The sequence below is a fragment of the Vipera berus genome (assembly GCF_964194415.1).
Source record: "Vipera berus genome assembly, chromosome: 1".
Classification (NCBI taxonomy): domain Eukaryota; kingdom Metazoa; phylum Chordata; class Lepidosauria; order Squamata; family Viperidae; genus Vipera; species Vipera berus.
In genome coordinates, this window is record NC_138202.1 from 265,616,726 (window position 1) to 265,640,260 (window position 23,535).

Here is a 23,535-nt window from a genome sequence, read left to right on the forward strand (position 1 = left end):
AGTACCCTCTTAACAGCAGTCCAGTGGAATTCCTTTGGGTGTTCCACGTGCCTGGACAATAGATTCACAGCTAAAGCTATGTCAGGCCTGCTCCAATTGCTGATATATAGCAAGGAGCCAATCACAGATCTGTAAAGCTTATTATCTGTGAACTCAGGACCGTCCTTCTGAGTGTGATTGTAATAGTCACTTTGCATCGGGCTATGCGTTGGGTTAGATTCTATCATTTTGCATTTGGCCAATAACTCCTCTATCTTTTCTTTTTGAGATAGAGCGAACCCCCCCTTAGTGGCCAAGATGTGCACACCCAAGTACTTGTCAACCCGCCCCAAAGACTTCAGAGTAAACTTTTCTTCCAGGGCCTTGGCAAATTCATCACACCCTTCCTTGTCAGGCCCTGCATATAGTAGGTCGTCCACATAAACTAACACCCGTTCTGTGGTACCCTTGGAGTTGCGTGTGAAGACACATTCATCTGCATGGGATGCAGTGAAACCAACTCGTTCTAAACTTTTTCTAAGGCAGTCATACCATAATTTCCCCGACTGCTTAAGGCCATATAACCCTTTGTGGAGCAACCATGTATTTCCCCTTTCCTGCTGGTAGCCAGGAGGGGCCCTCACGTAGATCTGCCGGTCCAAGTTGGCGTGGAGGTAAGCTGTCTGGATGTCGAATTGGAAGACTTCCTCCCCCAGAGCGGCTGCAGTTACGAGGGCGGCCTTGACGCTCGCTGCCCGGACGGTTGGAGAGTAGGTCTCTGCGTAGTCCTCCATGTAGCATTGAGCGAATCCCTGAGCTACCAAACGGGCCTTATACAGGTAGAGGCCATTGGCAAGTGGTTTGGCCTTGTAAACCCACCTTGTGCCAATGACTTTTCTCTCCTTTGGTGGTTGCTGGGGGGTGAAGACCTTGAGTTTCCTTAGGCTCTGCATTTCCTTCTCCATCGTGAGCTGCCATTTCTCCTGTTTTTCGATGGGCAGCTCCTGGATGTCTGAGAAGGATTTTGGGGTGACCACAACGCTGTTGACAGACGCGATGTGCCCAATGTCAATTCTCTTTGGCGGGATCCCTTTGTTGGACCGCTTTGACCTCCTTACCTTCTGCCACTCACCGCCCTTTTCTTCCGCGGGTCTTTGAGGCGTCCCTGGGGGTGAAGACGGCGTGTCTTCCTCCATGGGACTGGACGCATCTTCGTCTTGTTCCTCACTTTCGTCGGTGGCAGGGTATGTGGTCGTCTCAGGTGATGTCGTGGTCGGTGTGTCCTTGCTGGGTCGGTTGACATATGGGCTCAGATCATTCGAGTGGATCTGGGTCCAATTGGAGTCCTCTTTGAAAGAGGCAGATTGGGAAGTCACAGGCCTGCCCCCTTCTCCCAGGAAACGATAGGCCTTGGAGCCAGGAGCATAGCCCAAGAACCTCAGTCTCTGGGAGACAGATCTCCCCTTCTTCCGCAGCTTCTTGGGGATGTGGACCCATGCGTAAGAGCCAAAAACACGCAAATGTCCCAGATTTGGTTTCCTACCGTGAACCAGGAAATATGGGGTCTGGTTCACAACACTGCTCCAGGTGCGGTTTAAGGTGTAATTGGCGTAGTGCACCGCCTCTGCCCAGTATGATTCTGCGACCCCAGCGTCTGCAATCAGACTACGCATCATAGTTTGCAGGATTCCATTTCTTTTCTCAGCCATGCCATTCTGAGCAGGGGTGAACGGCGCAGTAAGAAAATGGCAGATGCCCTTACGCCTTACCCAGTCCTGGAATTTTCGGGACATGAACTCAGCCCCGCGATCGCTCTGCAGTTGTGCAATCTTGGTCTTGTACTGGGTCTCTACAAAGTTGTACAGTGACTTTATGGCGTCAAAGTCTTCGGATTTTTCTTTGAGGGTATACATGTGGCCGTATCGTGAAAAATCATCAACGGCAGTGAGAAAATACTGTCTTTTCCCTAGGGATGGTGTGAAAGGCCCAACCAAATCAACATGTACTAGTTGGTACGGGTATTGGGCCTTATGCAGTGACATCTTAGGGATTGGGGCAGCCTTCCTCTTTGTCGTTTTGCAAATGGCACAGTCCAGGAACACGTCACAATCCTTGAGCTGGACTCCCTCAGCAATTTCTCCCATCTTTTTAACTACAGGGAAGCTCGCGTGACCTAATCTTCTGTGTAAGAGATGGGCACACTTATCGTGGAGCAGCTTCCCCACTGACACCCTCTTGGCTCTAGTTGCTTTGAGTGGTGCTGTAGGTGCCTGCTGAGATTCAGGTTTCTTGCGCTCCTTAAACAGCCTTGGGGCTGGCTGTGGGGCCCCTTCTGAGGTGGGTGGGTTCTCAGGGGAGAGGTATGGCAAACCATTTATGATGGCAATATTTCCAATGACCCTCTGGTTCCGGGTGACATGACCTCCCCCCTTGCGAAATAAAACTTCCACCTTGTCATCGTCACATAATTTGATAATGCTTAATAGGTTGTTGGCAATGGAGGGAGCATGTAATACCCCTTCAACTTTTCCAAGCCCGGGTACAGAGACAGTGCCCTCCCCAACAACTAAAGCTTTATCACCGTTGGCCACTTTGACAGATGAGTTAATTTTCTTTAACCTTTTAAACCCTTGACTCATATTGGTAATGTGAGAAGAAGCTCCAGAGTCCAGTAACCATAAATCAGTGGGGCTATCAGCCTTTGTTATGGGGGTGAGGGAACAAGTATGCAGAAAATTGCCCTTGGTATTTCCTTTGCCCCCGCCACGCCCCCTTCCTTGCCCCTTGCCCCTTACTTCATTGGGACCACGTTTGGGGGCTTGTTGTTGATGGGGACAGTCTTTCTTGAGGTGCTCCTCAGAGCGACAGATGAAACACTTAAGTAGAGCATTAATTTGCTCTGAGTTGTGGCGCCCCCTTCTGGCTTGCTGAGTGGTGACTCTGGCGTATTCTCCTGCATCTCTTCTCCTCCTATCTTCTTCGATGAATCTCCCTTCCAGTGAAACAATGAAGCTGCTCCAAGTTCTGTCCAGGGAAGCCAGAATGACAGCGACCATGTTCGCATCAGTTACGGGGTGGTCTCTGGACACCAGTTCTGCCCTGAGTGCCTTCAATTTTCCAAGATGTTCAGGCATGCTGGCCCCAAACCTCAGTCTGGTAGTGTAAAACTCAGTTGTAAGTCTGGTGATCGAACCGACGCTGTCGCTGTTGAATAAATTGTATAATAACTGCCAAACTTCACCAGCTGTGAGTCCACCTGGAATGCTGGAGAAAAAGTTGCCATCCAATGAGCTCAGCAGAGTGGTATATGCTTGCCTATGACACCACTCTTCTCAGGGTCCCCAGGGGAGAGGAGGTGGGTTCTGAACCATCTCTAGAGTCCCATCCTTTAATAAACATACCTGCACATCTCTATTCCAACTGTTGTAATTCTCCCCCCCCAAGTTGTAGTTTTTTAAAGTCTTTCGGGAGATTAGAGGCAGGTGGAAAAGAATTTTTGTCAGTCCCATTCTCAAACATCTGAGAGCTGTCCATTGAGGTAAAAGGTAGAGGAATCCCTCTGGTGGGTGGAGCTATTTTTCTCTGATTATTGGGTAGCTCCGTCTGGGCATGCTCGGGATTCTTCTCTTCCCATGAGGCATAGGGGGGGCGGAGCCCAGATTTGCCAGCCGGCATTTGAGTTTTTGTTTGAGAAGGCCCCATATGCTGCAAAGATTCCTCCTGAAATCCCCCCGGTACTGGATTGCCTGAATTGCCTTGAGAAGTGGATTTGGAGGGGGGGCCTCTTCCGGGGCCCCCCCAAGACCATCTGGCAAGCAGGGCGACTGGGCGGTGGCAAAAAGTAGGCTGGGGGCGCTGGGGGTTCATTGGGGGCCTTCTGGGATTGCAGGATATAGTTGGGAGGCTCCAGGCTGGACCCCTCCTGGCAGTTAGGCCCTGGGGAGAGGGTAGGAGGCCTTGGAGGGGGGCTGGCTACCCCCGATGTTGGAGCTGCTGTCCTTTTGGCTTCCAGGGCTGCAACCAGGACCTGGATGGCTGCTTCAAGCCCTGCTGTAGCAGTTTTGGGTGGACAGGCTTTATTGCCATCATAGGACTTTAGGCTTTCTGGTGGGGAGGACCCAGGGGTTTGCATGCTGCTTCGGCTGGATGCCAGGGATTGCTGGGCCTCCAGGCTTAGTTGAGGCCTATCTTTATTAGACCATGTGGGGTTACTGGAGGCCACCATCTTGTTTCCGGTGCCAGGCCATGTGGACGCTCTGGGGGCCACCATCTTGCTTCCGGTTGCCCCAGGAAGCTGTAGGTCACAGTTTGGTGGGAAATTTCGCGCCAAAAGCCCTGGGGTCCCGGGGTCACTCAGGGTGGCGGGCGCCATATTAGGGGGCCTCGTAGTCGCTTGGGAAAGACTCACCAGGTGTTCAGAGGCTTCCTGCGCTGGGGTCCCCCGTGGAGAGGCTTGTGGCGTCTTTTGTGTTGTAAGGAACTTTAGAAGCAGCTCTTCGCGTTCCTGTTCAGTCATCTGGCTCACGCGGCGTTTGGCTTGAGCCAGGTCCGTTTCTGCTGCATCTGGGCAGTCTTGGGCAGACCGCAAGCCTTCCATGCTTCCCTCTGTGGCGTGCAGTTGTAGGGAGGCATGCGAAGGGGTCCCAGATGCTCCGCTGGATCCTCTGAGGGAATGGAGGTCATCTGTGCTCTCACCTGGAGCGGAGTTTGCTTCAGGGGCTGTAGGCAGGGCTGCTGATCTTGATTGAAGACTCCTGGTCACAATCTGGGATCTCCTGCCATCCATTTTAAATGGATTTGTGCTCATCTTGCAATAGCCTCTGGCTTGGAAGCGTTCCCTTAAACCATCCTCTTGCTTCCAACTTGTGAGATGGTCTCACGAGGTCGATGGATCGTTAAGGTGCTTCCAAGTGAAAAGGCATCACGCAGAGATGCAATCATATGAAGCTGTATTTAACGATAGATTAGAGAGAAAGAATTACTTGGCATGAAGGCATTCATGCCTGCATGTGAGAGAGAACAAAAGAACAGAAAGCAAGCTAGCATAGCATAACTGGAACAGAACAAGAAGTAGAAGTAGAACTGAACTGAACTGAAACAAAGAGCAGCCCCTTGAGCAGAGGTATTTATGGGGGGGTTTCAGCCCCTCCCTAACCATAAAACTCTCTCGCCAATGGGGATGCAGGGGTCTGGGACCCCTGACTCATCAGTGGAAGCAAAGAAGCCTCTTTGCTCCCATCTGATGACCTTTTTGGGGAACTGCCAATGGCTGGCACAAAGCATCTAACAGACATTGTCACACATGAATGTATTTTCTCTTAATTTTCACCTTTATATACGGATTTCATTATTTGTATATACTGTGCACATGTTCATGGTTTGGTCCCAGCACTAAAATAGACAATTCAGTTATCTGCAATAATTCTATGATTACATTCATTTCTCCATGGTTTTCTTCATCCACATTGTATTTGTTTCATAAGTCAAGGCAAAATCTTTGTACATGGAAGGCATTATAATGCTGCTAGGACATAGATTATGGAAATGATAACTCTCTCTCTCTCTCTCTCTCTCTCTCTCTCTGTGTGTGTGTGTGTGTGTGTGTGTGTGTGTGTGAGAGAGAGAGAGAGAGAGAGAGAGAGAGAGAGAGAGAGAGAGAGAGAGAGAGAGAGAGAGAGAGAGAGAGAGAGAGAGAGAGAGAGAGATCTGATTAAATGGAGGAAATTATCTGTGTTCCAGTTGGACTGGAAAATATAGGTAAATTGGTGTAGTTGGTATTTGAATAAGGATCATTCCCAAAAATGGATGGAGCTGTAAGTAAACTAAATTGGCTTGTTGAAAAATTCAAAAGGTGGCAAAAGTTTCCCAAAGAAAACTACATGGATGTCTGATTAAACATGAGACTTTGAATATGATAATGAAACAATGCTAAAATCATAGTGTTATATTATCTTTGAGTACACTGGAGGGAAAAATGTTGTCCCTATCATCTAACTGGAAAAAACAAAATCATCACTAGATCTAGTTATGAAAAGAGGTGGTGGGCTTCCCTTTCATGGGAAGAGTTTTAAGCAGAGGCTGTACATGTATCTTTCTGGGTTTTAGCGGGTTTGAATTTGTATTCTTGAATCTATCAAAGGGTTGAAATAGCCCCTTTCAACTTCATCATTTGAATTACCTTACTTACTGTGAAGATTTTTTTTTAAGAGGAGGAGATCTTAGTGAGACAAAAGATGTATACCAAGAATATTTGAGAAGCACAGCATAGTTCTGAAATGAATTCTGCTCCTTGTAAGTTGTATAAGAATATCAGGCATCATTGGTAATTATTTTAACTGTGTTATTATCAGAGCCATTAATATGTTCTGCAAAATAAAACTTACAAGAGAGGAATGGCAGTAAAATGAATAGACATATTTGCATAATACTACATATTGCTCTCAGAACTGGAAAAATTAATTCTAATAACCCGCTGGTTTTTATATTGATATATCAGAATTGCATAATATTTAAGAACAAAAAGATAGCAGAGATAAGTTACCATTTGGTTTGCAGATTAAAGTTTCAAAATGTTTTTTTTGTTAATAGATATAGTTCTTTTTATTCCTTGAAAAAAATGTCCAGAGACCTAAAAAGACAGCTGTAGTAAGAGCAACCTTTTCAAAGGTCTTGTAAATTTTAATCATTGCAAATATTTCCCCTTCCAGAGAGTATTAAATACAGACGCAAAATAAATAAGATGGGTTATAAATAAGCTCCATGTGTAATGCTTTGCTTTACTGTAATCATAGTAACTGTTAGTGTTCTCTCTTTTTAAATATAATTAATAAATACAGTTTTATTAAAAAAACAAGAGTAAAAATTACTACAAACTAAAATAAAGTAAGAAGAAAAAAGGAAGAAATAAAAGAGAAGGCTAAATTGCACAAAGAAAATGAAAATAAAACCTGTAAGAAAATAGAAATGAAAGAAAAAGTTATAAAGAAGTGAATTTTGATCTTTTACCGCATTAAGAGAACAATTATGGATTTACCTTTCTCTAAAATTACACCATGCCTCTCTTCTAATCTATTTAATTATCCAATAAGTTCATTTTTTAAATATTGTACACAAAGAGTCCATAATGACTTTCCTGTCAGCAATAAAAGTACCTATTATCTTTTCTCTAATCAAATAGGTTCCTTCATGTTCACCAAACATTTTTCCATTGCAGATGTTGCTAAATCTTTTCATCTTTGTGCATAAAAATAATCTCATGGCAGTTATCATGGATAGTACCTATAAAAATACAAAAATCTATGTCTTTTTTCCAAATATTCATCCAACAGTACAGGAGGAAGTAATTATTAATATTCTCCAGCACTTTTTCAACATTTGCCTGGTGACAGCTGATATTATAGCTTGGATAAAGTCATGCAATGAAGTTATCTTCAAGGGTCATTTATGGGGGTTGTTGTGTAATAACTACCTTTTAAAGTCACAAGTCTTTGTGCTTCTTTTCTCCGAATTCTTACCTTAATCCTTTCCTAAGAAATGGACATTTCTATTCAAAGAAGTTATATGGTAGCTCGTACAATTTAGAGACTGAAAAAAAGCACTAAACCATGTCTTAATATAATCTCACTAACAACTCTATGGGGATTAAAAAGATGTGCAGGCAATATGAATCATGTCAAACTCGCGACGTCACGTGACGTCACGCAACGTTATCGGGAGAGTTTTACCCAGTGCTTTTTTTGTGAAAGAAAAAGGTGCCGGAACTCACACATGTCATACAACCTGCCTTGCCTACCCTACAAGGCTCCATCCAAAAAAGGTACCGGAACTCCGTTCTGAGCGTTCTATGAGGAAAAAAGCCCTGGTTTTACCATTGCTGGCAATGGGGTGGGGACGGCTTCTGGATGACACGTCCAGCCCACGGGACGGCAGTTTGATACTCTGATTCTAGAAGATGAACACAGGCTTGTAATATATTGCTTATGAGTTTAGGACTAGGATGCTATATACTCACATCACTTTTTCCCCTCTCCCATATTTTTTATTGTACCTGAAACATAATGATATGGGAAGGCTTTTCCTGTTCTTCATGTGATCACAGGAGAGAAGAAAGGGAGTAATTTATCTAAAACAATATTATTCTTCCAATAATATCTTAAATAGATCTGGTCACGTACAAGAGGAGTTATAAAACCTTCAGCACAACTTGTTTCTATTTATCCAGGAATTCAGGACATCTAGAAATCATTGCTGGTTTATGAATTCTATAATGCACATTTATCTGCATTTTACATAATGTTCTTTACACTGCAAAGAAAAGGATGCTGTACATATTTACTGTATATATTTTCTGATTTAAACTCTTTATGTCCTTTGCTTAAACACATACATTTGGAGATAGCCTACCTAACATCAAACTTTGATCTCTCTAGGTTTCAGCTATAGAAGTGGGAATCCCACCATACCTGTTACTTAATTCTATGTAATCACATGCATCTTCAGGGGACAAAGAGGAGAAAGGATGAAACAAGCACTAAATATTAAATGACACAAAAGAAGAATAATCTCCTGTGATACCAGGGACTTGGAAAACAGAAATGGATCAACATATTTTGGAAAACTTGAACAAGAAGCTTTTTTCTACAATAATAATAAAACTCCACCTTTTGGGTACCTGATATTGCATGTGCATACAAAACAGGGAAAGCTTAACACTCTTGCAACACTCTTTTTTCATTTTGATGACGTTTTTGGATTCTGTGGACATGTCTTCATGTAATACAGAGGTGTCAAACTCGCAACATCACGCGATGTGTTGTGATGTATCGCGACTCTTTCCCCATTGTCGGCAATGGGGTGGGCATGGTTTTGTCATCCAGCCCACTGGCCGGCAATTTGACACCCCTGATAGCTCTAAGTTACCATCATTTCCACCTGCTTTAAGAACTTCTTACAAGCACTGATGATGTTATGTAATTTGGGTAATGAAACAACTGCAAGAAAATAACGAAGCTCAGGGAACACCAAGGACCCTAAATGGCTTGGGTCCGGGATATTTGAGGGAACACCTGCTGCCGGCATCAAGCTCCCTTCATCCTGTGCGCTCCCACAGGGAGGGCCTTCTCAGGGTACCACCGGCAAAAGATTGCCGGCGGGTAACACCCAGGGGGAGGGCCTTCTCTGTGGGTGCGCCTGCCCTTTGGAACCAGCTGCCTGTAGAGCTCAGGACTGCCCCTGACCTTCGTTCATTCCGCCAGGACCTGAACACCTGGCTCTTTGAGCTTTCCGGCCAGGACTGAGAATTTTAATTGTAATTTTATTTAATTGGATTTTAATTGGAGTTTAATAGGGGTTTTATTTTATTCAAGGACTAAATTTAATTATTTTAATTGTTCTTAACTTTTGTAATGTGTATTGTTATTTTAATTCCTTGTGAACCGCCCTGAGTCCTATGGGAGAAGGGCGGTATATAAGTCCAATAAACATAAACATAAACATCACTTCTTACAAGGCTTAGCCACTCACAGGTTGATAGATTTTTTCCTACAGGGGAAAAGCTCCATGTGAACAAGCACCTCAAACAATCACAGATTAAATCAAGTAGCATGTAAGAAATGACATTCATATTGCTAAGTTCTTTTCTCTCTTCAACCTGTTTCAAATTACAAAAAAGTTGCCTAGGGTAGATAAGTTTACACAATCAAATTGCTGTGTTATTTATTGTTCCAAAATGGAAACAATTTAGGTCTTATTCAACAGTTGTAACATCTGGAAAAAATTACTATGGCTATTTTTGGGGAGTTTTAATCCTTTATATCTTGAAACACATCTGTCTCTGCTGTGCTTAGATGGAAAAGCAAAACTTCCTTGCAAATCTGATATGGGTAAAATGTAACAACGGTGAAGATCTCATTATTTCATTGAGCAGGCAGTCTTCTAAATCTGAACAGGGGAAAAATAAAACAAGCCAGCCATGGTTTGTTGCATAAGAGGAGAGAGCCAGGAGCCTTTCTAAGTATGTTTTCAAGTTCTGAAGGAAAGTACATTATTCATATCCTAGTCATTCTAAATGTTACATTCAAGGAGAAAAATCTTGGATGAACTCATGGAATCAAGCACAATTGGCAATACCTTTTGACAAAAAAACCCTCTTCTGTTCTGTTACTAAGTAACTCCTCGACTTATGACCATAATTGAGTCTGGAATTATGGTCATAATTCATGTGAGTCATGAAGTTGGTCACCACATGACAGCATCCAATGTTACTTTTTTGTGGTGTTCAAGTGAATGTGGTGGTTGTAAAGCAAATGCTGCAGTCATTAGGTGAATGCCACAGTTAATTGCTGGCAATGGGTGGTTTTGGTTGTTTTTTTTTGACAAAAACCTTATTTCTTATTTGTGTTCTAAGTGACCAGACCTTCATATGCATTCCAATATGCCCATAAATTGAGAGCTTTCACATTGAACTTGTTATAGATAATAAATTTATTTTGGGATATAAGACAATCCCAAGGTATTATGTGGAATAATTCTGTCTGAATAATGAGATTTCAGATTTATATTTTTACAAGATCAGAATAGGCAGTAGAGAGACAGAGTTACGTAAGGATTTACATCACGTCCTCCCTGTGTCCTGCTAATTTCAGGTTACTCTCTTTTGCCTTTGTTCCTGAGTAGGAATGCATGGAGCTCTGATTCTCCACCATTCAGTTAGCCAGATACTTGCCTTTTCTGGTTCCTATTTTGATTTTTTAAAATGAAGCTTCTTTCTGTTACCGACATCAAACCTGCTTCACTTATCAGTGTTCAGGCCAAATTCCTGCTTTCAGGAATGCTCATCTGCACCCACAAAAACTTTCCCTTCAGTATTTTGAAGCTCCTAGAAACTATTTCTTTGTTTACATATAGCTTTCATTTCTGTTGGATCACTTTCACGCAATCCTAATTAAATTTTAGGGGATGCAGAAATATTTGAATATTAAATGACACAAAATAAAAATCATCTCCTATGATACCAGAGACATGACAAACCAAATTGGACCAACATATTTTGGAAAACTTGATCAAGAAGCTTTTTTTCTACAACAACAATAGTTTCTTTTCCATCTTTTTACCACAACTAACAATAGGTAAAGAATGATTATTGGCCATTGGCATGCTTTATTCCTCTTTTGTCCCCCTACACAAAGTATGATGGAACTTAAATTGTGTTTTGGCATACAAATGCAATGGAAAATTATAATATTTATGTATTTATTTATTTATTTTATTAGATTTATATACCGCCCTTTCCTAAAGGACTCAGGGCGGTTTACAGGGTATTTAAAACAACCAGTACAAAAGTTAAAAACAAATTTAAAAAGATTAAATCATCCCTAAAATTAAAAACCCCAGTTAAAAATTCTCAGCCTGGGCCGGAGAGCTCAAAGAGCCAGGTCTTCAGGTCCCGGCGAAATGTGTGAAGGTCGGGGGCAGTCCTAAGCTCCACGGGCAGCTGGTTCCAGAGGGCAGGCGCACCCACAGAGAAGGCCCTTCCCCTGGGTGTTATCCGCCGACAGTCTTTTATCGGCGGCACCCTGAGAAGACCCTCCTTGTGGGAGCGCACTGGACGAAGGGAGCTTGATGCTGGCAGCAGGTGTTCCCTCAGATATGCAATCCTTCTGAGGGTATAGTCAAAATCACATTAAATTAAGTAAACAAAAATGTTTCTAATGTGTCTCATGAAAGTCACAGGATTAATCTATTCACACAAATTCTGTTATCGTCATTTTTCTTTTTTAAAAAAAAAGTTTCCTAAAAGAAAAACATTATTTTCAACATGGCATGAGGCCAGGTTATTTGTGGAAACACCTATCTCTCGTAATTTCTGTCTGTCTGATATCAATTGGCAGAATTGGCATACTCCAGATCCCTTTGATTGATTCTATTGTTGGAAGTCAGCACCCACCCATACTCCTAGAGAAGGAAATATTTTGGGGGATAGCAAAAAAAGGCAGCTCTCTTTATGCAGTTTACAGAGTCACAGTATTGCCCCAAACAATATAGAGTAGAGTAGAGTAGAGTAGAGTAGAGTAGAGTAGAGTAGAGTAGGAAGGGACCTTCTAGTCCAGCCCCCTGCTCAAGCAGCAGAATCTATACTGTCTTAGACAGATGAATGTCTAGTCTCTTCTTAAAAATCTCCAGTGATGGAGCGCCGATGATTTCTGGGGGTAAGCTTTTCCACTGGTTGATTGTCCTCACTGTTAGGAAGTTTCTCCTTAATTCCAAGCTGCTTCTCTCTTTGATCAGTTTCCCACCATTGTTTCTCGTCCTTCTCTCTGGTGCTTTGGTGAACAACCTGGTCCTTGTGGCAGCTCCTCAGATACTGGAACACTTCTATCATGTTTCCCCTATTTCTTCTTTTCTTTAGACTAGCCAAACCCAAGTCCTGTAGCCGTTCTTCATATGTTTTAGCCTCCAGGCCTTTGATCATCTTTGTTGCTCTTTGAATTTTTTCCAAACTCTCAACATCTTTTTTCTGATATAGTGACCAAAATTGGCTGCAATATTCCAGGTGTGGTCTTACTAGCGTTTTATAAAGCAGTAATAATACTTTGCATGATCTTGATTCTATTCTTCTGTTTATACAACCCAGGATTGTATTAGCTTTTTTGGTTGCTGCTGGATGTTTTTTCTTTGACAGCTGGCTCATAGTCAAGTGATCGTCCACTAAGACTCCAAGGTCCCTCTTACAGTTACTGTTTTTGAGCCAGGTCTGGCCCAGTCTGTACTTGTACCTTTGATTTTTCCTGCCCAGATGTAAGACTTTGCTACATAAGTATTCAATTTTTAGGGGTAAAGCTATTTTCCTCTTAGAAAAATGGATCTATTAAAAAACAAATAAAGAAATGCCTTTATTTTGGAGCAATTAGCAAAAATCTCCATATATGGAGATGGGACTATTCTGAATTTCCCACAGAGCTGTGTCAAATAGGACTTCAGATAATAGTGCCCTGTTTTCATATACTGCACAGGCCATTCATTGTTACATCTTCTGTTAAATAGCGGGTTCTTTGACGCAGGAATGAAGACGCGAACACAGTACAGGGTAACTCATTGTTTATTTCGTGCTGTGACTGTACTGAGGGAAATGGTTGCAACCAGCCGCAATATATAATCTAGCCCCTAGGCAGCAGCCAATAGGTTTGAATCAACCATTGCCGCCTGGAGATAGCCAATTGCAGCACAGGAGACTTGTAGTCTGGGTTGCTGGAAAGCCGTTAGCTGCTTCAGCGACCCACGTGGTATTCCCTCAAAAAGCCCAGTACATAACATCTTCCAACGAGAAGTCTGCTAGAGTCATTATGCAAAAATGCAATAAAAATAAAATAACATAAGAGAAACCTCAAAGAATAGTTAAAATTATTAGACTACTTGTTCATTACAGATCAGGTTATTTTCCATGGTTGATTCCCAGCATGGGGCGTTTGGTCATCAGCCCTTTTCAAGTTCTAAAAATGGCACAAGAGGCCTCTTAACTATCAGGCTGCCCTGTATGCTTGGCATCAAATTCAGACGACTTGGAGGAGTTCATCTTAAGTTGCCTGTTTTTGCTCTTCAACTTGTATACCTTTCCATAAGAAAGCAGGCCTATTTTTAGCCGTTGGCTGATGAAACTGAATCCACTGATGGGATTTTCATAGTTGTTTCTCCTTCAAGTCAAAAGACATTAAAAAAGTGACTTGAACATGCCTGGAAATCCTCTTTGCCTTTTGTGAAAACCAGCTGGTGCTTTGTTACTGGTCACTAGGCCCTTTGGTTTTTTGTCTTGACCTGTTACCTTCTCTTACATGACCAACTGATGTAATTTGGACTATTTATTTCCTATAGAAGAAAAAAAATACTTTTCTGCAGCATTGCGGTAATTAAAACCAGCACCTAGTTCAGATTTTTGGGCTAAGGCAAATGGAGGCAAACAGCTGAGGCAGGCGAAAGATGGATAATGATAACACAAATGTAATTATGTCTTCTTGAAAATGATCCAACATGTATGCTTGTGTCAAATATTATGACATCGTTATGTAAGTTGATATTGCTCATGTTGTCATTTGACATCATCTCGTCTTGTTACATTTGCTACTGACACATGGTTGTGCCTATGAACCATTATGCAGTAAACTGGATACCATATAATTTAAATTTCATTATGTTGCACCACACTATTTAACCATCTGCTTGCTAATAATAATGTTCATGGCTATTAAAGGGATCTTTTCACCTAGATAGAAGGAGAGCATGAGAGCATGTTTCATACTTGTCCAGTTTGTTGTTCTTGCCAATTTATTATGGTTTGTCACATAGATTAGACTAGATCTGGCATTTTTAATCCAACTATCCAGTCTTCCCAAGGACCAGGGATAGGAAGATGGTGGGTATGTTATTGACCATGGTGGGTCAAGATGGTGGGTATGTTATGCCAACCATGAGACATTCCATTTCTTTAGGCCTGATGTGAGAAAATCAATAGTATCTATCTCAGGGGTCTTCAAACTTGGTCCTTTTATGACTTGTGGACTTCAACTCCCAGAATTCCTCAGCCAGCATGCCTGCCTGAGGAATTCTGGGAGTTGAAGTCCACAAGTCATAAAAGGACCAAGTTTGAAGACCCCTGATCTATGTGATAGTCCTTTCACCAGAGGAAAGATGGTCAGAACAAAAGTGTGGTAAAAAAGATTTATTGTACTTCTTTAGTATGGTATCCTGTATGCTGGCGAACTCAGAACTGGTTGAGAAGGAGATGAAAGAGGAACATCTGTGCAGGAAATGAAGGTCAAATCCCAACCTTCATACCTGTTCTGTGAACTGAAGCAGTTGTCGCAGCAGAAACAACAATAATGAATTATTAGGTAAGGATTCAATATCATCATCTGTTCCTAGCTGTGAGCTTTGCTTAAATAACATCCAGCCATTTTCAGAGAAAATGCTAATTTGTTAAGCATTGTCTGAGTTGACATGCTGGTGTAGATTTGAAATACACAAAAGTAGACACTCTGTTGTGAGAAGGTGTCTGTGGAAGTAGTCAGTATGTGTGTGTGTGTGTGTGTGTGTGTGAGAGAGAGAGAGAGAGAGAGAGAGAGAGAGAGAGAGAGAGAGAGAGAGAGAGAGAGAGAGAGAGAGAGAGAGAGAGAGAGAGAGAGATGGGGGGGTTGGGGGGGGGGAATATTCAATTATAGAGATGCAATTTAGCCAGTTCAGTGCCAACAAGAAAATCCAACAGACACCAGTTGCACAGGTGTCTCCAGCAGACAGTGATTGAAACCATTCATTTCCTGGAAGGAAGTTTTATGGAGTAGGAAACCTTAGGAAAGAAAAGTAAATTTGATTTATTGAGTTTAACTTACACCTTTAATAGCTTTTATTGAAAAGCCACCTGCTGCTCTTTTCAGATGTTTGTTTTTCTTGTCTTATTTGTTGTCTAGGAAAAGAGGTTAGCAATCCTTTATTTTCTCCAAACAAATTCTTAAAGGCTCAAATTTTCTATTGGTTTATTAATGGCTGAGTTGATATAAGAGAATTAACTGAATATTTAAACATCTGTTCCTTTTCATGGATTATACTTTAAAATAACCACAAATCAGTTCCCCAGTCAGTTCTGTTATTATTGGAAGATATTGCTTTAAAATCAAGTATACTTTCTGGAAAATAAAAACAAAACTCTAATATTATGAGATGTTTAAACACCATTGAATAGCTTCCATAGCCTTTATTTTGAAACAAAAGATTATAAGTCTGAATATTAAACAATTACCTCAAATAATATTGCTTACATATCTATCCTGAGCTTTTTAATAGCCAGATGCTCTTAAGGTGGCAAAAACACTTCAGTATAACTACATACAAATCACTACATTATTAGACAAATAAACAATAAAACTATGAATGAACAAACTGAAAGTGCTTATTGGTCCTGAAAAGATGGATAGAGTATAAGGTATTGCAGAAAAACTTACATTTTTTATTTACCCCCTTTATTATTTTTATAAATAACTCAGGGAAGCAAACATATCTAACACATTTTTTCCCTTCTATTTCCCCACAACAACAACTCGGTAAGGTCGGTTGAGTTGACAGAAAGTGTGACTCCTCCAAAGTCACCCAGCTGACTTTCATGCCTAAGGCAGCACTAGAATTCAGTCTCCTGATTTCTAATCTGGTGCTTTAATACACCTCTTCCCTATTAGCATCTGAGGTAATAATGTGATCTAATTTTAGCTATCATTGGGATTGAACAGCTACAATCTCAGCTCTCTTGTTATAGTATTTATTTACATTCTCAGTATAAATTTTTAGTGTACACTTCCTCCTATAATACCTTATTTCTGGCTGAACTAAGAGTTACTTCATGGTAAACACATATGTGACTGAGCAGTTAAATTATTTCTTAGGAGTAAGAAATGCATGTCTTGCCATGAATACTTTAATTAATTTCATTAGCCACATTTTATCAAATAAATTAATATTGGAACTAGGGGATTTGAATCTTCCAATAGTAAGAAAATAAAACAAATTCTAAATGTTTGGAAACCTATTTTTTAAAAAACCATGGAAGAGAAAAAAGATTAAAAAAACAGTAAAGAGGAAAATGGAAAAAAATCTTACTGTATGTATTGAACTTAGAAAAATGTGAACACCACAAATTATTATAACTAATAAAAGTATAATTGCAAAATATCATATATTCTAGCCATTGTAGTAAATATTGCTTCATTCTTTGAATAGTAGAAAACATTGTCTTTTCCAAAATAGGTAAGTCAAACACATTTCTGAAAGCCATTCTTTAATATCTAGAATAATATAACTTTTCCAGTTTCTGAGTGTAATTATTTTAGACACACATACTCACACACAAATATACACATACACCCATATATCATGCTCAATGCAACAATGATTCCTGATGAACACTCAGTTTGCAAACTATGGTATATAATTCAACATCACATTAACATATTTAACATTTAAAGATTTTCACACAAAACTGTGTACATTAGAACATTATTCCAAAAAGATACCACATAATCCATGACTATATCATATGGGTCAAGGAGCCCTCAATTTTTTTACACCTCCATCAAAGAAAATCTGATGCTTATCCTTTCAAATACATACTTTGGGGAGTCTGGAAAAACTGTAAATACAATGTTTTGGTGAATCGACTTTAATCTCAAAACTGTAGATACCATTTTAACATTTTAAGGACACGAATCCATTGATAGGACATAATCAGAGACTCCAACTCTTTAGTCCATGTTTGAGATATCCCAGAAGTATCTACTTTAAAAGAAATCTTGAGTTTTGATTATAGGCTTTACTTCTATCATGGATACCATCAAATAAGAAGGCATCTTGGGTTTCTTTGAAATGGCCAAAGTGTTTTGTCTATGTTAATATAAGTTAATACCACTGTCATAAACTTCTCAGCCTTTTAGCTAAGATTAGTATAGCATCAATATAATAAAAATTATAAAGGGACTAGAACATATTCAAAATTGAAAAGTTTAAGGTACTAGAATCTTCCATCCCGTTAACCTTGATATAAAAGATTATTACATTTCTGCCTTGATTTCCTCCCCCCCCCAGTAAGGATGAGGATGGTAAGTGGAAAGATGAGAACTACCACTCACTTACTTGACCTTCGATCCTCTTGGGTGATTAAATTGGCCAGGTTTGGACTGGACAATGGTTACATTTGGAGGGGAATCAATGCCTCCTTGAGTGTGGGATGTATTCCCACCTGGTTCAGGCTTTCCTGAAAAAGCCCCCTGTATTTATAAACCTCCCTCAAGAATTTCATTTTTGGGTTGGGCTAGTGAGAACATGGCAGCCTCACACAACTCCAAATGGATTTGGATGCAACTGGTTATCTGGATGAGTGAAGTTTAATCTAGGAGATGGCACTAAGTTTGGCTTGGTCATGGTGGTGAATGACCTATGTTGGTAACTAGATGGGACCGGTATGAACTTAATAGTTTTCCTGAACCCTTTCAGTACTATAAAAGCATGGTATCCTTCTGTTCTGTGTGACAGAGTTGGAATCATTGCTCCTTACCATCTATCTCTACAAAAGCAATTATTACCATATCATTATGTCTAGTGATCCAGTTGTGATCCCTCCTGCACTGACAACAGCTATCCATGTCTTAATTGCAACTATTTTGACTATTGTAAAATACACTACAGTATTATCATTCTTAAAATGTATACAAAAACTGCAATTGGTGCCAAAAGAGGTGGCTAGGATGCTAACCAATGTAAGGACAGGAATTGCTGGCTTTCTGTCACAATTTAAGGTATTGATGTTGACCATTAAAGTCCTACATATGAGTATCTACCTCTCCCCACTATAAAACTGTCCAATTGTTCAACAGGAGAGACACTTTTGAAGATTCCCCACTATAAGATACTCAGCTATGTGGTCTAATGTAAAGGACTTTCTTTTATGTGAAAGTCTAAGGCTCTTCCCAAATGGTGTATTTGATTCTCACTCTCCCAATGCTTTGGAAAATGACAAAACCAGAGTTTTCCCTCCTAAATGTTTACTGGTAGGAAGTGATACAGATTCTTCTGGGGAATTTATAAGCACAAGAGCAAGGGAAGTACGCTCTTAATAACCAGCTTTCTTTCTTTTTTTTAAAGAAAAAACTGCTAGGCAATGTTGAAAACTGTGGGTGTGATGGATATACTGTAGATAGGCCTTCACTTTACTTCAGTATGGACTTTCTTCTGTTCTTTTGGATTGACTTCAAACTGTAGCATACAGTAAGCCACTGATAAACTTCTACTTATAGAAGTCTATTAGGGTCAGTATTTCCTAAACACAGTCCATTAGGACCATTATGCTTTGAGTTTTATAGAACTTCAGTTCCATCCATATTTGTGTTCCACAGAGATTTTCATGCTTGTAAAAGTAGGAAAAATGCACACCCCATCTTTACAAGCATTTTGCTTGTAAATATTTTGTCCCAATAATTTCTGATGTGCAGTGTGGATGTATTCGCACTTGGAAAAGTAAAGCAAAAATTGTAGCATTTTGGTTTTTGTACTTTTCTTGTTTTGTAATTTTATCCGTCCCACCCAAATGAACTATTGTGACATTATAGGAATGGCTGAATCATTTAGAAACCAAATGATTGATATAGCATGGATCAAATCTAGTTTGTTAAAGAAAAGAAAAAATAAATAAAATCTACTTCTGCAAATACTTCATTTACAGGGAGAAAAGAACAATAACAGCATTTTGATAAATATTTTGAGAATTCTGCCTGTAGGATTTACCTAATGAAACTTAAAAAAATCCCCATCAGTCTAGAAAAGTTGTGGAGGCAGCATTATTTATTTATACCTTTTCTGCACTCTATCCTTTCTACAATAACTCCTGTACTGAAGAAAATTTCCTTGGGATTATTTGTCTCAGCCCTTCAAGTTAGGGCATGTCAGGAAACAGACTTCACTGTGTTATGTCGCAGGTTCTTCGCGCAGGAAAGAATATGAGGCAAGTGAGTGCAGGAAAACTCATGGTTTATTGCTTGCAGAATCTGAACTGAGAATTGGGCTGCAACTAGCAGCAATTTATAGCCTAGCCCCTAGGCGGCAGCCAATAGGTTTAAAGCAACTATTGCCGCCTAGGGACAGCCAATAGCAGCACTGGAGAACTGGAGTCTGGGTTGCTGGAGAGCCGTTAGCTGCTCCAGCTAACCACGTGGTATTACAAGTGAGCCCAATACATAACACACTGGATTACTGGAACTCTGAAAACAGAATTTCTCTTTGCCCATTTTTATAGCAAAGTAGAATAATCTTTCTGCCCACCTAGCAGTTCGAAAGCACGTAAAAATGCAAGTAGAAAAATAGGGACCACTACGGTGGGAAGGTAACAGAGTTCCGTGCGCCTTTGGCATCTAGTCATGCCGGCCACATGACCACGGAGACATCCTCGGACAAGTGCTGGCTCTTCGGCTTTGAAACGGAGATGAGCACCGGCCCCTAGAGTCGGAAACGACTAGCACACATGTGCGGGGGAACCTTTACCTTTACCTTTTAGAATAATCTTGAGCTTCTTTCTCAATCCCTTTTTTTCAGGTTGTTACATAACTACTTCCTAACCCTGGTATTTACATAACCACACTCTCATTCCTGCTTCAACTTTATCTCTATGCTCATCCATGGTTCCTTTAATCACCATCTCCAATAAATATTCTCTGTACCTACTTTTCTATACAAGCAAACAAACAAAACAATAAAGGAGAATATTTGTAGCTCAGGGTTGAAATGAGACATTTCATTACCCAAACTAAGTAACTTCATCAGTGCTGGATTAGCACTGATGAGGTTACCTAGTATGGGTAATGAAACGTCTGCAAGAAAACAACTAAGCTTAGAGAGCACCAAGAACCGCTCAAAACAAAACAAATGAACACAATAGATTCCAGCTTCCTTCTGTCCCTCTCTGCTGGTCCACAGCTTATACAACTGCTATCTACAGTTAGTGGAACTAGAAATTTAATCACATTCTGCTGCAGGACAAAAACCTCTTCATAGAAGTTCATGGCCCTAATTTACCACACTAGTCCAGAACACATTGGTAGATAGATATTTTTTTTGTACTCTCCAGCCTAGTGCTGAGAGAGGGTGATAGGCCCAAAGCCACCCAGCTGGTTTCTATGCCTAGGGGAGGATTAGAAGCTGGTCCAGCACCTTTACCACTACACCCTGCAGATATATATATACTAAGTTGGTTTTTATGGGACTATCATATTGTATAATATGCTTTAGATTCTAATACTTTTCAAAATCTGTGCAGCAAGCCCCCCTCCCCTTTTAATTTTTTTCCCAAAGGAATGTTTATTCCTGCAGGCCAGGCCTAATGGCCCTGAAAAGTCTGCATTCATCAGACTAGTGTTTAACTGTTCATGGCTGCCAAGTTAAACAGCCTCTCACCTACTCTGGTGCTTCAGAAGGAAACAACCTCCAAGGTAACAGGCTAATTTCCTTGGAGACCAAAAATGCAGAGCAAAATCCTATAGAAGAAGCATTCCCCCCAACAAAAAGAAGAAGAAGAAGCTCAATATGTTTCATTTTTATTTTTTTCACCAGAATTTAATTCAGATATTGCTCCAGGCTTTTGTATAGTTTCAGGGGTATATGATTCATGGCATAATTCCAATTAGGCAGTGGAGTTTCTCACATTTGCAAGTATTCTGAAAGTGAAGCAATATGAGAGGTACTCTTGGACAGAATAATTTGCTTCACCAAATTATAGCATGGCTTCCATTACCCCCTCAGCAAGAATCACCCCTCCCCCCCAAAAAAAAAATCCCTTGAGTTTTGTTTTGAATAATCATTTAACCTTGAAATTCTCATTCCATTCAGACCAAATCATACCAAAGAAGTCAGTTCTCTACAAAATTCTGCTTTATCAGGGAACAAATAGCATGCCCATAATGTAGAGAGCTCTGTCCATAACTTAATTACTATGTGGTCTTGATTCAAAGACTTGATTCCTTTCAGCCAGGATAGCAATATGATACCTCTTTAGTAATGGGACTACAACCATCTCGAGTCCTATTTACCACCTTTATCTTTCACCTTCTGCATGGCCCACTCCTTTAGTCCTGGATTTATTAGCAATAGCAGTAGCACTTAGACTTATATACCACTTCACAGTGCTTTACAGCCCTCTCTAAGTAGCTTACCGAGTCAACATATTGCCCCCAACAATGTGGGTCCTCATTTTACCGAGATCGGAAAGATGGAAGGCTGAGTTAACCTTGAGCTTGTGGGACTCAAACTGCCAAACTGCTGGCAGACAGCAGTCAGAAGAATTAGCCTGCAATACTGCATTCTAACTACTGCGCCACCACAGCTCTTAGCAATAGCACTTAGCAACTTTGAGCCGGTCAGGATCAAACTCCTGGCTGGGGGCAGAGTTACCTTGCAATACTCCATTCTAACCACTGTGTCACCACAGCTCCTAGGTGGCCTGAAAGGTGTACTAAAAAAAATCCTTGTTAAATTGTAGGAAGGGTATTGGGGATAGGGTGATGGAGATGCCACAATTATGCCCTGAAACAAGAATTGCTCAGTATTTTGCTAGTGACCTGGACAAAGTGGTGGAGGAAATGCTTATCAAATTTTCAGATGAAGCAAAACTAGGTGGGATAGCTAGACAACAGGGGAAAAAAAGTTGAAAACGATCTTAGAGGAAACCACGGAAAATAAAATAATTTATTCTCTTTTATTATTTTCATTTATTTATTTATTTACCTCCTTTATTATTTTTATAAATAATGCAAAGCAGTGAACATATTAATACTCCTTCCTCCTCCCCTTTTCCTTATTACAACAATCCTATGAGTTGGGTTGGGCTGAAAGAGTGACTGGCCCAAAGTGATTCAGCTGGCTTTCATACATTATTGTATTATTGGTGGATTTTCTCCACTGTGGATCTAAGACAGTATGCTTGCAGTTAGACTTTAGGTTATAATTTGTTTTTATAATTCTATATTATAACAATGGATAATATACACACTTCTTAAACTTCTCAGATAAAAACTGCTGCATAAGCAGTATATAAATAACATGCAAGACAGCAATCTTAATGTCCTTTTAAGCAGAATTTTCAAACTAGGTTCTTCAGAACCACAGGGTTATGTGAGAACTTGGGGTTCCCTGAGAGATGGGAAGATTTTCTCAAATACAGCCAGTTTTCTATCACTAGAGCACTTCCTCTTGATCAGAGCTTCCAATTATTTTTAAGCAGGTTTCACTGCCTAAAAAAGCTTGAAACCCTTTGATTTAAAGGATCTACCATTCTTGCTACTGTATTCTCATCCACTCTGCCAAAGCAGCTGCTTCTCTACAATAGCTACAGTCAAATCTTTTATCAGATTGAATTATGAGTGGAATGTTGTTTTTGCATCTCATCCTGCACATTCATATGGAATCTGTTTGCCTTTAAAACTCAAATATTGATTTCAAATCAACTCTTGGCTGATTCACACACTCCTGATACTCCAGATGGCTTAGAGAAGACTTTATACGATCCAAAAACAGCATTGCAGGAGAAGTGGGATTTCAAGATGTGTTAAAAGAGAAAATAAAATAGAGCTGATGGATAAAGTGTGACTTTTAAAGGACTTTGGTCAGCTGATCTGAAGCCTTGTTACACCTAAAAAAGATGTCCAAACATTTATAAGCCCCATCTTGCTTTATCAGAGGGGAAAGGGTTCAACTCACCTGAAAATATATTTTCTGTGAGGGAATTCTGTTTTGTCTCAATGCATATAATAAACTCAAAGAAGTGGACAGGCCCAGCTAGGTTAATGAAGCCATTATGAAGCCAAACTGCTCAGCACAGAAATCCACTTTAAAGTAATCTAGACAGAGGCTACTCAGCAAATTCCCAGACATATCCAGTGATGGGGGACTAATTACCCCTCTTAGTAATGGTTCCATTGTTGATCAACTCTTACAATTAAGAAGCACATTCTAATGTTCAACTTGGCTCTGCTTTCTTGCAAC